At 43.2% G+C, this 15,599-nt stretch overlaps 1 long non-coding RNA gene across 1 annotated transcript in view; it reads right to left on the reverse strand.

The window, feature by feature from the left end:
- LOC309338159 overlaps positions 1 to 15,599 on the reverse strand; it is a 599,378-nt gene that overhangs the window by 557,840 nt on the left and 25,939 nt on the right. The gene's annotated exons all lie outside the window — the stretch shown is intronic.

The following is a 15,599-nucleotide window of genomic DNA, read 5'->3' on the forward strand; positions in this document are numbered from 1 at the left end:
CCCGTGTCAGTTTCAGTTTATTGGTTAGTTTTTCTAATAAGGCTGTTTCCCATACTCTTTGATACTATTGGTCCATGCTTACTCCTGACAGGTCTCTCCAGTGTCTGGCTATGATGCCTCTGGCTGCTGAAAGTAGGTGGGTTATGAGTCTTGTTGTTGTTGTTTAGTCATTTCGTCGTGTCTGACTCTTTGTGACCCCATGGACCAGAGCACGCCAGACGCTCCTGTCTTCCACTGCCTCCCACAGTTTGGTCAAACTCATGCTGGTAGCTTCGAGAACACTGTCCAACCATCTCGTCCTCTGTCGTCCCCTTCTCCTTGTGCCCTCAATCTTTCCTAACATCAGGGTCTTTTCCAGGGAGTCTTCTCTTCTAATGAGGTGGCCAAAGTATTGGAGCCTCAGCTTCAGGATGTCCTTCCAGTGAGCACTCAGGGCTGATTTCCTTCAGAATGGATAGGTTTGATCTTCTTGCAGTCTGTGGGACTCTCAAGAGTCTCCTCCAGCACCATAATTCAAAAGCATCAATTCTTCAGCGATCAGCCTTCTTTATGGTCCAGCTCTCACTTCCATACATCACAACTGGGAAAACCATGAGCCTTACTCCTAGATAAGTGTGCATGCTCATCAGAGTACAGGGATGTAGCTTAACTGGTGCAATGCAACTCTTTCTTCATTCATCCCTCAAATTTCTCCATTGTTCCCCAGTGGGAAGCTGTCACTCTGGACGAAGTTAAGGAAAAAAAGGTCTCCAAAGTTAATTGGGAAATTTGGTCTCCCATCAGTGGGATTGTGGCTTTCACACAACTCTATGCATTTAAGAACTTCAGGTTCCTTTGTAGGCAGGCTCCAAACAGCTTATATGAGCACTTTGCTGGGAGACTCCTGGTCCATCTCTCTTCCAAGTTGCGGCATTCCTGGTTAATGCCATTTGCAGAGAGAAGGGTAATGTTGAACCAAAGCAAGGCTGAGGACCAATGACAAGGGAGTGAAGCAGAGAAACAAGGAAGAGCGGTTATTCCAGCCTGGGGTCTATGACCGCATCCTTTGCCAGTAAATTTCATTTTGGCCAGATGCTTGGATGTCTTTTCCACACTATCAGATCTGTCCATAAAGCAGTGCATGGGCAACAGACTTCGCTGGGGGGTGGAGTTGGAGAGGGGGTGGGAACCACCTGTGGTTTCAACCAGCGGAGCAGTTTGAGGATTACAGTCACTGGGTGGAATTTTTATTGCTCAATTAGTCTCACTGATTTCACAATGGAATTACTCCTGGAGTAAAAGAGCTTTACAAATTCTTTCCTCTCATCCGTGCCTGCACAAATTAGTGTGAAATAAGGACAGAACAATGGTAATTCAAAGCATAACCCCCCCACCCCTCTTGCCTCATTAAATACTGCAGTTAGGTTTTCTACAGTTACAACAAAATAACCTGCACAAGCTTTTATATGTATATTTATATATATATAATTCTCTCTTCTTCTGTCTTTTCTTCTTCGTTTTTCCAAACAATGTGGTTTAAATGTCTGGGTGTCTGAATTAGGGCATGTGACTGAGAAGTCCTCTGGGCTCTTGCTTTTCTGACTCTTTACCCCAATGCATGTTGGGAAAAATTAGGGATGGAGCAAAACTCAGGTCAGTTCTTGTTTGTAAGCAAAGACGCCTAATGACACTTTCTGAAATAATACAGAAAGTGAAACACAGCCGTCCCTTGAAATTTGCAGTTTTCAGAAACTTGCAACACAGTTCTCCAGTGAAGTAATGTGTACAAAAATAAATACCCTAGCTAGGGGAAAGTATGCATTTAAATGTATATGTTTGTGACACCATACAAACGTGTCACATTAGAGGAAACCAGTGTGCAAAAATGAGTATATTAGGCAAAAATTGCAAAAGAAAAATATGTTTATATTAGGAGAAATTCACAGCAAACTGCTGGTGAATTTTCATGAGAACTTAGGAGAAAAAATCACAAACTGAAGTGAAAATTGGGAGAACTGTATTTAAGGGTAGAAAAATAATAAACCAGAGATGACAGATTCATCCATCTCTAACTGTCGGTTCTTGCTTTTATTTATTATTACTTAATTTATATCCTGTGTTTCTTCCCCAAAGAGACTCGGACTGTCTACCCACAGTACATGTTGACCTATTGTTACGTATTGCCATGGCTCATCAAATACTATCTTTTCACATGAGCACTTGTAATTTGGGGAAAACCACATGGAAGCCTTTTTCTTTCATTAGAGTAGAAAGACGTCATTGGATCCAGCACTTACACTGGAAGCATTGATTGATACTTACCGGAGAGTAAGTTCCATTTAATTCTGTGGGACCTACTTCGTAGAATTTATAGGATTATGCTGTTAAATTGGGAGTAAGCATCACTGAACTCTGCAAAGAATACATGCATGGGATCAAGCTGCACATATCACCTTTGACAATGCCCTAAGTAAATAATAATCTGTTTTTCGCAGTTGGGAAGAGCATCCCTTGCCAATTTGCTGAAATTCATAACAATGTATGGAAAAGTAAAATTGGTGCGGAGTATTGCAAAAATATTCAGGAATCAAAACATAAGTTTGTGTGTGTTTTAAAAATAACCAGGTGCAAATCCTGACTAGGAAAATCCACAATCCTGACTCACCTCAAAACATTTTTTTTCCACTGGATGTACCTTTTATTTATCAGGCTGATGTACTTCCAAATAATCTCCCATTGTCCTGTCTGAAAGGAAGTATCCCATGACAAGTGTGCCAAAAGCCGCACGATAGATCACCACACTTCCTCATCATATCTCCTCTGCTTTTGACCTATGGCCCTTTCCCTTTCATAATCTTCAGCTGTCCCGATACCCACAGTGTTGGATCATAGTTACATACTTCCTCTCAAAACAAACTTTTCTCCGTAACTATGGCCATCACTTACCTAGTCCGGAAAATGTAGAAAACAACTGTCCATTGTAAAAGGAATGAGTGCTTGCCTCCCCACACCCCAAATCACTGACCCCCCACAGCCTCGGTGACACTGCTGTGCTGGATTTCTATTTTCTTATCTGAGGAAACGTGAACATGTGTGAGATGATTACTAGTCTGAAAATTGCAGCCCCATTAGGTAATTGCTCCTTTATTTTCTTCTATAATCATGGCATTTGAAGAGAGATCTTACAGGATTTTATTGCCACAAAGCCTTTTTATAGGCCCAGTTAAAAGGTCCCCAGACACCCATTCTGCTTCTCGGATGACTCTTTGGAAAGAACACTTAGTACAAAAGAATTGCTACATCATGGTGAGCGAAAGTGTGTTTAGCACTGAGGGAGGCTTTTCCACGAATCTCAAGGGGCATGGTCCGCTCAGCCTGGCACGCTAGTCGATTCACATGTCCCATCACAGTTTCCATAACTTGCTTATGTAGTGCATCACGTCCGTGCACTTCACAATACAGCCAAACCTCAGTTCTTGAACGGCTCCGTTTTCGAACGTTTCGGCTCTTGGACGCCCGCCAAAAACCTGGAAGTAAATGCTCCAGTTTTCAGAAGTTTTTCGGAACCCAAATGTCCGACGCAGCTTCCGCTTGAGTGCAAGAAGCTCTTGCAACCAATCAAAAGCCGTACCTCAGTTGTAGAACGGAAGTCTGACAGTCTCCCGGAACGGATTACGTTCGACAACCAAGGTTTGACTGTACAGTCTTGGTTTTGTCTTAAATGAGATCTGTCAAACTGATGAATAGCAAAAACGAAAAACCCTGACATGCAAGATGAACGGCATAGACAAATCCTATTATTAACATTATCTGGGGTTTCGGCCTGGCGCCAGATTAGATGTGGAAGTTTGGGTTTTTTTAAAAAAAAAATATTTAAACAACGAAAAACCAACAATTACAGGAGCAGAATATAAAAGTAAGTTTTGCACCATACCACAGGGTTTTCAGGAAAAGGGTCCCTCAAGACAACCAGATTTCCCTCATCAGAGCAAGTAGAGAATTTGTGTGTCAGTTCCCAAAGGGTAAAAAATAAAGTCCCACCATGCAGTATAAAAACATTCCATGTTTTCAGATGCCTTTGAGTTCTCCAGCCATCTTTAAATTGTGGCTTATTTTCTCCAAAGCTGCTGGTGCCCACATATTTTCGTACCAAAGTGTTAACTGTATGTCCTACAGGGTTTTCTGCTGCTCTGTTTTTGAGATTCTAGCTCCAACCAGCATCCATCCATGTTATCTGGCCTTTTGAGCCTGAATTACACACATAACCATCCCACAAATTTAACAAGGGGAGTTGGAGGGGGGAGTTGTTACAATATCACTTTTGCAAATGTTAGAGATCTCCCTACAAATTTCAGCCCCGAATTTAGAAACCAGTGGGCATTCCCACCATAGATGGAAAAAAGTTCCTCTGACCCTACAGCTATACCAGCAATTTGGCAATAGTCCAGGTGTCCGTGTAATTTCCCTTCTTTTCTCCATTTAGTAATTTATATATCCAAATTCACATCAGTCCATTTTTGTGAGTGCTTATGACATAAACGTGGTGTCTGCATGATCCACTCTTTATCGTAGATTTTCCTTGCAAGCATTTTAATATCTTATATTAGCTCCGTGTGATTTGCAGGACAATTGAGAAATCAGAGAATTCACAGCTGGCACCCAAGAGTAAATCCAAATATATGAACTGTGACAAGCAGGTGTTCCACTCCATTCATACTCACACTTTCCAATTTGGGGAAGAGTTGACTATAGTGCAAAAAAAAAATATGTTAGATGTCCAGTCACACATCATAACCCAGAAAGTAGGCCTTTTTTAATTGGTGAAACCTAAGTAACGATTCAAACAACCCTGGTTTTCATTCCCTTTGGGTCCTGCAAACATTCAAAATTAAAGCATACAACATTGTTTAACCTATAATAATGCATTTAATTTATTTCTTTACAAATCCAAAGCCATGCTTTAATTCTTACACATGCAATATTTTCTAAAAATAAAGTTGAAACTTCCAGTATGAAAATGTGATTGAGAGAGTTTTACAGCTGCTGCTGTTTTGCGCAATGATGGGAAACAAACACTTTCCCATTGTAATAAGTTCCTTCTAAACATAATGTTCGAGGGATTAATGGTTCTTTTGAAAAAAGGACCAAAAGAAAAACAGCTGATATTTGAAACATGGCACTTGACATGCACATAGTTCTCAATAAAGAGTATATACTCTACTACATTTGGAGAGTTGCATTAAAAGAATAATCACAACTGAGCAACGTCCTTTCCTTGGCATCAACACACAGTAGCAGCTGCTAAGAATTTAACAGAGCTTTCTGATAGCAAGTCCTTTTCTGGCATTACACCACATCGCAGTCACCTTCTGCTCAGGCAACCATTTGATCCAAACCACCATGTTTATATAGCATTTGGCCTTGTGAAAGCCTGTATTGTGACTTAAGTGAATCTCCGTGTAGTCTTGCAGCCCTGCACTTGCTGGGGCCACCTACCAACTTTTCTGCAGCAAGTGTTGCTTCCAAATCATCCATCGAAACACTTGGAAGCTTTTTTCCATCTTGCAAATATACAAAGTCGGAACAGGCTGACAGCCACCAAGGACATGGGCACAGTATATGGAAGGACTTTGCTACGTTTTTAGATAGTTTTATTTTGGGCTTTAAAAAAACAAAACCGCTCTATTCATTTGGATACTTCCATTTGCATTTGCCTACTTTAAAAATAGTGGAAATAAACATTCTTAGGGCACTTCCAGACTGTCGCCAGTTTCGGGTAGGATTCAATCATGTACCGGTGGATGCAGGTTGCACAGTTATAGCTGATAGGGAGGTCTTGTGCAACAAACCAGCGTTCCAAAAGATCAGACTTTTTGCAATAAGGAAAGTGACAGGAAAGGGCCGTGGAAAGTCTGGTGTAACACTTGCTTTGATTGATGCAACATCATCTAACTTCCCCACAACAAATCTAACAAATCAGAACAAATGCTCATTAGATAGCCAACAAATCATGATTGGAGGTCTATTTAGAAAGAAGAGACCTAGTCCCTGTACACCATGGTCAAAACAAAAATTATCCCCACCTCCTACAAGATTTGCTGAAAAGAGAACTGCCCACCTGGCACTAGAATGTTATTTAGATTCCAGAAATCTGGAAGCTTACTTGCTCTTCCACTTGCAGCTTATGCAATGATTGGGTGCCATTAAAACCATTCATGCCTAGAAGCACCCACAATTAATTGGCAAGTGCTGCTGGGTGTGTCTAGCACCCCATGTGGTGGGACCCCTGAACTGCAGGCGGCAGCTTCTTGGTGAAAAACCATAGGACCTGGCAGGACTGCCACTCAGAATATCCATTGGAACCTCTGGAATTGCAGCTCAGTTCCTGAGATTCTCTGGGGGACATCGTATGCTTCAAATGTGCAGTGTGCACATAACCAATGTCTTCTTGTACTCTTGTTGGTTTCCTGGGTTTGTGGTTATTCTTCAGTCCCAACTTCTTTCTGGCTCCAGGTTTGTCTCATTTGACCTGGGCTTGCCTAGGACTCAGCCCTGACATGGCTAGACATTGTGCCACCCTTCCTTCTAGCCATGGTACCCATATGACCTTGCCTCAGTCTTCATAACCAAAAGATGTGCTTAAGAGAGCTAACAAAAATAGTGTGGTCCAAACCAATGTCTTCAGGAGTCATGATAGTGTAGAGTTCTCCTGTGTTGCCCCATCTATGTGTTCAGGAGAGGTACTTCTCATTTAGCAGTGAAGCACCAAGCTGGAAGCATCAGATGCTTCCATGAAAATGCATTCGCAAAACCATGTTTTAACAGGTATGAAGTGAATTTGGCCTACGTCAAACGACGTCAGATTGAATTGACCGGCTGATAACAGCTGGTGTACCTTGGTTTCCTACAAATGAGTTGCACTCCACGGGGGGGGGGGGGTATGTTTTGCAGGAGCAGGTAGCTTTGGTGTGTTCTTTGTTACTCCTACCTCATTAAATGTGCAGAATAGGCTTTTGATGCCCATTTTGACCACAGTGGTCTGGCTCTCATCTGCTGAAAGCTGGAGAAGCTATTATGAAACATGCAGGCATCTGAAAGAAAACAGAATGTGGTAGGCAAACAGCTCGAGGTGACACAAGTTTAACAAAACAAGCCGGTTGGTTAAAATGCTGGGGTGGGGTTGCAGCAGAGCCTTCTTTTCCTGTTCTTAAAAAAAATTGTTTCATCTTTCTTTCTGTTATTTATTGAAATGCCAGCAGAAACGTTAGCCGGCTTATCGTTCTATCAGCAAAGGCGTACAAGCTGCACATACCACCCAACTTAGCCACATGCCCCAAATAGAAGGCATAAGAAGACCAAAGAGGCGGCTCATACCTGTGTCAAGATGCCAGATTAAATTCCATCCTTGCTGACATCATTTTATCATGTTGCTCTTTGCCGGATGTTAAGAACATGCAACAATGAAGAGCTGTTGCATTTCGACCATGCTTATGAGCTTTCCTGAGGAATCTGACTTTGGTCTGATCTGACTTGCTTTGGCATGCAAGGTAGTTCCTTCTGTTCTTCACTAATCTGTGTATACCAAAGCAATAAACGTCTGAATACTTATTGCTAGGGGAGAAATAACGGTGATCCCATGGGGATCATAGGACATCCCCTCTTCAGGGTTGACCCCAATAAGCAACACTTCCAGCAGTGTTCTAGAGCACTTCTAGGGTGGGTGCTGTTGGCATTATAAGAGAACAAGGGAGGTGTTCGTGGTGAGTTCCAGCACCTCTTTTTCTAGAAAAAATAGCACTGGTTATATTCAATGCCTATGCCAAACCTCTTACATCTGTAATCAATAAAGTTGTGGCCTTACTTGATCCAAATAAAGTATTTGTCTTGTCTGGTTTTTCTCCACAAAGTTGGCGCTTGGGCACGCACGTGAGAAGCAAGAAGGGAAGGAGGACCTTCCAAGAAGCCATTGATGCACCTTTTTAAACACATCTCATGGTAGAGGCAAAGAGTCTTCCTTTAGAATGACGTCACCTCCATCGACAAAATATATATTGATCTTGAGGAACAGCACAGCCATTCTCCACACCAACTTTTCCTTGTCCCGTCCCCCCATCCTACGCACAGCAATTACGTGTTGCCTGTTGTTGGTGTTGTTTGGAAAAACGTGCCAACAGTAAATAACAGCATATGCAACTTGTAGAGTGAAGACTTTGAACACGCTCTGGACATGGTGCTTATTATTAATCTCCATGGGAACTTCAGTGTTTCTAAACAAATTCCCTTGAATTGCAAAACTTTGACATTTTAACTTACATAAAATGACAGGGCTAGCCTTCAGAATAACCGTCTGGGTCATCCGCTGTGAGCAGCAAGCCTGAATTGCAGAAGCTTTCCAGAAGCCTCATGGTCAAACGCCCTTGGCCAGGAGTGGGGGAGACTTCCTGAGCCCGAGGGCCACATTCCCTTCTAAACAACCTATAGAGGGCCACATTACAGTAGTGGGGTGGGGCCAGAGGCAACAGTGGGTGGAGCACAGAAAGTGCACTTGCCCTTTGTACAGTAGGCTAGTTTCTGCGTGCGCACACACACAAAATCACAATCACACAAGCATCTCTATCCACCATTCAGAGCCATCATGAGGGTTCAGTGGCACATTCCAGCCATGCAAATAGACTGAAGGTTTGAAGCAGGCTCAGTGAGGCATCTGGCTTGCAAAGAGTGCCAAGGGCCAAGCAATGAGGCCTGTGTACTCAGCCTCTAGGCCTAAGGTTTCCAACCCCTGCACTATGTATGTATAAAAAATGGTAGGCCTCCTTTGGCCCTCAGACCTCTGATGGCTCTCTGTCAATTCCACCATCACAAGCCCCAACTTTGACTGATTCCCAGTCAATATATAAATCTCCACTTCCTGTTAACAGACTTTGGCACAAACTACAGATGAGGGGGCAAACTTCTGCCACTTCAAAAAGGAGGTTCAGGGTTCATGTGGTTAGATGCTCCTCCACACAAAGCCATTCCTTACACATAAAAAGTCGGAGATTAGGAAGAAAGGTTCTGATCTCACCTTCTTCCTGACATGCTGCATTGCTATATGTGCAGATATTTGGGGAGCAGGGAGCATTCATCCCAGAAGTGATCCTAAAGGTTGAGAATGGCGGCGGCAGCACCTTGATGAACCTAAACAGGTCTAGCCCTGGTCAGGGCCTGGATAGGTGATTAGCTGGGGGGTGTTCCATGCTGGAAAGAGGTGGGATGGAAATATAAGAATATAAAGTCCCTCCTACACTGCAGCCCAAATGGTACTGTTAAGCTGTAGGTGAACCACCTCATTGGGTATTTATAAAAACTACACTTTTGTCTGTGCAACAAAGCACTTGCTATTACATCCAGATTTGGCTCTCTGGCTTGACTATTTCTGCTTCACATACTGAACCTGCAAGTATTTTCCTGCTTATTCAGCCACACTAGTCCAACTACCTGTTTCTTATTTTCAACATCTGCAAGACCTGTCTGTGTTGCCTTTTGGGGAAATGGCCTCAGTTTGCCAACCCAATGTGCTGAAAAAGGCCCAATCCTGCTAAGATCTGGTTTCTTCTGTCGTTGTTGTTGCTGTTGTTGAATACAAGATAAAATCACAAGTAAATAATTAAAACCAAAACAGCAAAACAATTACGCCCCCTTCCCACAAACACATTTAAAAGGCTGTGGAATATTAGTCAGCCAAAGGCCTGGTTGAAGAGGAATGTTTTCGTCTGAGGACTAAAAATAATGAAGGCACCAGGCAAACCTCCCTGGAGAGAGCATTCCACAAACGAGGAGTTGCCACCCTCATGTGGAGGAGGTACATGAAGAAAGGCCTTAAAGGGTCCTTCTTAGACATCTTGGCTTTACAATGGAGCAAGGACTATTCCCACTCCCCAACAGTTCAACAACATTCCCCCAACAGTTCAACACATTGGTGGCTGGTGCTTGCTGGGCTTGCTGGAGAAAAAGGCAGGGAGACCAACAGAACCAACTAATTCAAGTTTCTTCCCCATCCATCTCTCTGCAAGGGCAACATTGGGGAGAAGGAGGTAGCTGACAAGCAGTGCTACTAGCTATAAGAAGGAAGGAAGTTGGGAACTGCTTGAGGGCATTCTGAGAGGGGTGAGGCAGTGCTCTACTTCCCTTAATGAAAAACCCTCCCAATATGATCAACAGATGAGTCCCACATCTCAACAAATAACAGAGAGACTGACGTGAAATAAGCTTCATTTTCATGTCTTGAGCCAAGTTCAGTTATTGTGCAGGAACTCTTCAGATGTCAACCCAGGCCATTCTCATCTGAGACTTGCTTCAAATACTGAAGTAAAAAAGGAGGCATCCTAAACTGGATCTGAACATCTAATGACTAAGTCACAACTTACGACAGTGCCCACTTGGAAAGTTGCTGTTGTCCTCCAGCACGGTTATTATGATTTAATATCCTGCTCTTTATTACAAATTTGCAGAGCAGCTCTGAATAAAATACCAAAACAACAATAGCCGGGGGTGGAGGTGGGGTGGAACCATAATAAGCAAATGATTATAAAATGGAACAGCAACATAGTCATATTAAGAGCAGTATTAAAAACCCAAAATCTAAAAGGTCTGTGAGAATGAAAAGGTTTTCAGCTCACTAAATGGCTGATCCAACCAAATTTTAATCAGGCGCATTGGTGTGGTAAACATTCTCACTAACAGGCAGATCAACAGAGATTGCAAGTGAGATCAATAGCAAAACGTTGCAGCACAGAGTGGTTCTATTCAGTGTTCCAGCCAGCCAGCCTTGCTTTCGGAGTACTCCATTCCATTCACCCTCCCCTCCACTTCCAGTTTTCAGGATTTCCCATCCCATAAAGACAATTAGCATTCTCTAACCACTAAGTCGGTGGCGCTGTGGGTTAAAGGTGGCGCTGTGGGTTAAACCACAGAGCCTAGGGCTTGCCAATCAGAAGGTCGGCGGTTCGCATCCCCGCGACGGGGGTGAGCTCCCGTTGTTCGGTCCCAGCTCCTGCCAACCTAGCAGTTCAAAAACACATCAAAGTGCAAGTAGATAAATAGGTACCGCTCCGGTGGGAAGGTAAACGGTGTTTCCGTGCGCTGCTCTGGTTCGCCAGAAGCGGTTTAGTCATGCTGGCCACATGACCCGGAAGCTGTACGCCGGCTCCCTCAGCCAATAAAGCGAGATGAGTGCCACAACCCCAGAGTCAGCCAAGATTGGACCCAATGGTCAGGGGTCCAATTACCTTTACCTTTAACCACGAAGTCTACGATGCTCTATTACAGGAGTTGCCCTCATAGCTTTTGCCCCATTTAAGATCCAGGCCAAAGCTACCCAGTTCCTTTCATCTTTCTCCATAGGACTTGTTTTCTACACCACTGACTATTCATGGAACTTCCTATATGCCAGGCAGATGCAGGAGAAAATGGGAGCATTTCCTCCAGTGCAGATGTGGCTATTGTTGGAAGAGCATACAAGCATTCACTGGATTCTGGCCATGACTATTAATTTATCTCCCAGGCCATTACTCTTCATGCATTCAAAATGCATTCTTAAAAGTGCCTCCATCAAAATATGTTTGTGCTGCTCCTATTTTTCTCCTGACTTATATATTATATATATTGTTCTGGTCTGGTTTTTTTTCACCCCAATAATTTCATGATTCCACCCTGCACTCTTTTTTTCACATTTGGTATTTATCAATTCAGTTTATAAAATAAAATGCAAAGGTAAATACCTGCTCTGGTTTGCATCTCTGGTTCCATCCCTGCCTAGTATCCACAGTGTTCGACAACAATGACTTTTAATGCTTTGTTCTCATGCCATCTATCACTGTCAGCCTGCTCTATCTCCTTATGAGAGATAAATCTCTTTTCTCTCTCTTTCTCTCACTGGAATCAATTCCAGATGGAGGCGCTGCTGAAAACTCCATGCAAACTTGGTGCATGCACAAAGCAGAGGGGTTGAACCGTGTGAGAAATTCCTGCCGTGCTTCAAAATGCATTCCCAGATAGAATGAGTGATATTTCACATGAAACCTACAGGTCTGCTTCTTCAAAGTACCAAACGTGGCCAAGCTAATCATTAATCAAGATTATGGCACAGCATCTGCAATCAGTAGAACCCAAGCTGTCACTGCAGATGAGTGAATAAGAAAAGGCAAGCAATTTTTTCAAAAGCTGCTCTCTCTTGCGGTCCTTACTAAATGACTTTTAGGCTGAGATTCTATAAGCATTTACCTCGGCATAAACCTTAATAATAGTGATGTATTTATATGCCACCCATCTGACTGGGTCACTCTGAGCAGCATTCAATAAATTAAAACACAGTAAGATATCAAACATTTAAAACTTCCCTATACAGGGCTGGGCTCCCTTGGCCAATAAAGCGAGATGAGCGCCACAACCCCAGAGTTGGCCACGACTGGACCTAATGGTCCTTTATACAGGGCTACCTTCAGATGTCTTTTAAAAGTTGAATAGTTGTTTATTTCCTTGACATCTGATGGGAGGGTATTCCACAGGGCACGACTACCAAGAAGGCCCTCTGCCTGGTTCCCTGTAACTTCACTTCTTGCAGTGAGGGCATCACCAGAAGGCCCTTGGCGCTGGACCTCAGTGTCTGGGCTGGACAACAGGGGTGGGGACACTCCTTCAGGTATACTGGGCTGAGGCCGTTTAGGGCTTTAAAGGTCAGCACCAACACTTTGAATTGTGCTCAGAAATGTACTGGGAGCCAGTGTAGCTCCTTTAAGATTGGTGCTATATGGTCTTAAATTTAATGGGACTGCCTTTTGAGGGGCAACCCAGCACCTTGGCCAATGTCTGTGTCATGTGTTGAGAGGGACCAGTGGAGATTAGAAAAGTCACTTCTATTTCCTTTTAGAAACTCCTATGTGAACACTCAAGCTATTTGTTTCTCAACTTGCAGAAGCTCCTCAGGCAAAGCTGGAAAGCTCCTGCATAGGTATAATAAGGGCCAAACTAGACTTGAATCATTAGCAGCCTTTAACAATAGCAGTTGGATGCAATCACTGCAGAATTGACAAAGTACTAGAGCTATAAGATATTCTTTATGGATCAGAACATTGTCACCTGCACAGTAGCAAAAGATGTCTCCAAATTTAAGTGCTTCTAAGGAGTTGTTTTTCAGAAACCCAAAAAAATTGCCTTGGAGATAAAAGAACCCAAGAAACTAACTGCATTTAGATGTTTTTGTGTCCCAATCAATGGAAAGTGCTAGGATCTTAAAACAAAACCCCCTCAATACTCATGGATTTTTTTGTTTTTTGGCCCAGGGGGGAAAAAACATAAGGGCTCTTCTTTTGACACCTCATGCAATATTTTGGGAACAATTTACTACTCTGAGATACATTTGATATGTCCCAAACATCATGAAAGCTTTCCTTTTGTTCTTGCCAGTGATGGTAAAACGATTGTAATATATTTTATGCGATTTTTCTTCTGTAAATAGCAGCCGCATGGAAAGAGGGAGCTCAAGTTCTGGAGCAGCGGATGGCAACGTTTTTGGCTTGGATTTTTGAGAGAAAGTGCTATGGAAGCCAGTCACAAAATGGCTCCTGTGTGAGCAATGCGAAGCACAAAATGGCTGCCACAGGGGCATGGCGCAACACAAAACAGTTTGGGGGCAAGGCACAACACAAAATGGCTTCCATGAAATGCAAGACATAGCACAAAATGGCTGCCACATCTGAAAGTGCAGAAAAAGAGGCAGGATCACAAAAGGATGCAAGCATGCGCATACCCACCAGTCGCTCCATCAGTGGAAGAAAGGGCACCTACGTCGGCTGCGCTAACTCACAAACTCAAGCTCAGGGTCTGAATGGGAAGGAACTTTAGCTTTCCCTGCCTTGCCAAAACTCCTTGCTTCACACACACACCACCTCTGCTACCAAAAGGTCTGTTAGACCCAGAATGGAAACTTCTCCCCTGAGGCTCATAGCAGCTCCAGAGACAGGATTTTCCTTGGGAATGTGGAAAGCAGGGGAAGAGTTAAGTTCCCTTTTTTCTCTGTGCTACAGTCCAGATCCCAACTGTGGTAGGAGCAGCTGTATTTTCAAGAGCGAAAAAATGCAGCACACTTAAATGCTTGCACGCATTGAACATCACGTCTGGTTTGGCCGTGTATGCCAGGGCTGAATTATTTTTAAAAAGCAGGCTCTTGAGCATGTCACTGGCCGCAAAGCGAGGATAATAGTGCTTACCTTCCAACAACCCAAAGCCAATAACCCATGAAAAAGCTGATTAAGCAAGAGCAGCAGCAACAACAAAATTAATTAAGGCTCAAGTTCAGCCTTTCTTTTTTCCCCTCAGTGGGATTAATAGTTTAATGGTCATATGTTTCTCTCCCGCACTCCACAAGCTATATAAGTTTAGTCATCTATCAAAGGACGGTTTGACATTTTCTCATGGCCAAGGGATTCAATATGTTATTTGTTACCAGCATGCTCCTGAATAGATCAAGCCCAGCTCTTGGCTTTCAGTGACAAGAGTTATTCTAAACCACTTACTCATTTGCTCACATGCTGAATTCATGCAGGGAGAGTCCTCTCTGGCACAATATCTTATTCCTGACTTATTGCACATGCCTTTTGCTCCATATACCCAATATCGAGAGCAGAAAGTATACCCTTCTCAAAAGCCCACTGCATTTCTCTCCCCACCCCCAAAAGCGGATGCCAAACATAACAGTAAATGAACTTTGTTGAAAGGTGAAAGTTACATTCATATAAAACATTTTCTTGCAGGAAATGGAAGCAGAACGTGGAGCTAAGATGTTCACTTAAAAGGACCCATGCACAGACTCCAGGGGCTACGTTGGACGTTAAAGGAACATTTAAAAAGATATTAGCAAATAAAGGATTTAAAAAGAGAGAGACTTTAATAGCTCCGGTTTCATAAAAAAGGATGTTAGAGTGACATGGTAAAATGTAGGCCAACGCAGGTATTCTAGGTAATTCTTTTAATTCCTTTATTACAGTGGTACCTCAGGATAAGAACTTAATTCATTCCGGAGGGCCGTTCTTAACCTGAAACTGTTCTTAACCTGAAGCACCACTTTAGCTAATGGGGCCTCCTGCTGCTCCCGTGCCGCCGGAGCACAATTTCTGTTCTCATCCTGAAGCAAAGTTCTTAACCTGAAGCACTATTTGTGGGTTAGCAGAGTCTGTAACCTGAAGCATCTGTAACCTGAGGTACCACTGTACAGTCATACCTCAGGTTACAGACGCTTCAGGTTGCGTGATTTCAGGTTGCACTTCCGGGTTTGGGCGCTTGCCCATGCGCAGAAGTGCCAAATCACAACCCGCATGGGTTGTGAACGTGCTTCCTGCACGGATCACATTTGCAACCCGAGCGTCCACTGTACTTACTGCTTTCCTGCTGCCACAACGTTCAAGCGGGGTCTAATTAAGGTGATTTGTTCACCTTTCATTTTAAAGTTTGCATCCTGCTCTTCATTTCAAAAGGAAGCACAAAGTGGATAGGCAGATGGACAGCATGCCTTTAAAACACGTGGCTTGCAGGATTCCTAGGATTCTTAACAAACGACAGTTCCCAAGATCCTTCAGGGGATGTCA

This window comes from Podarcis erhardii (genome assembly GCF_964252035.2).
Source record: "Podarcis erhardii genome assembly, chromosome: 3".
In the NCBI taxonomy this organism is placed as follows: domain Eukaryota; kingdom Metazoa; phylum Chordata; class Lepidosauria; order Squamata; family Lacertidae; genus Podarcis; species Podarcis erhardii.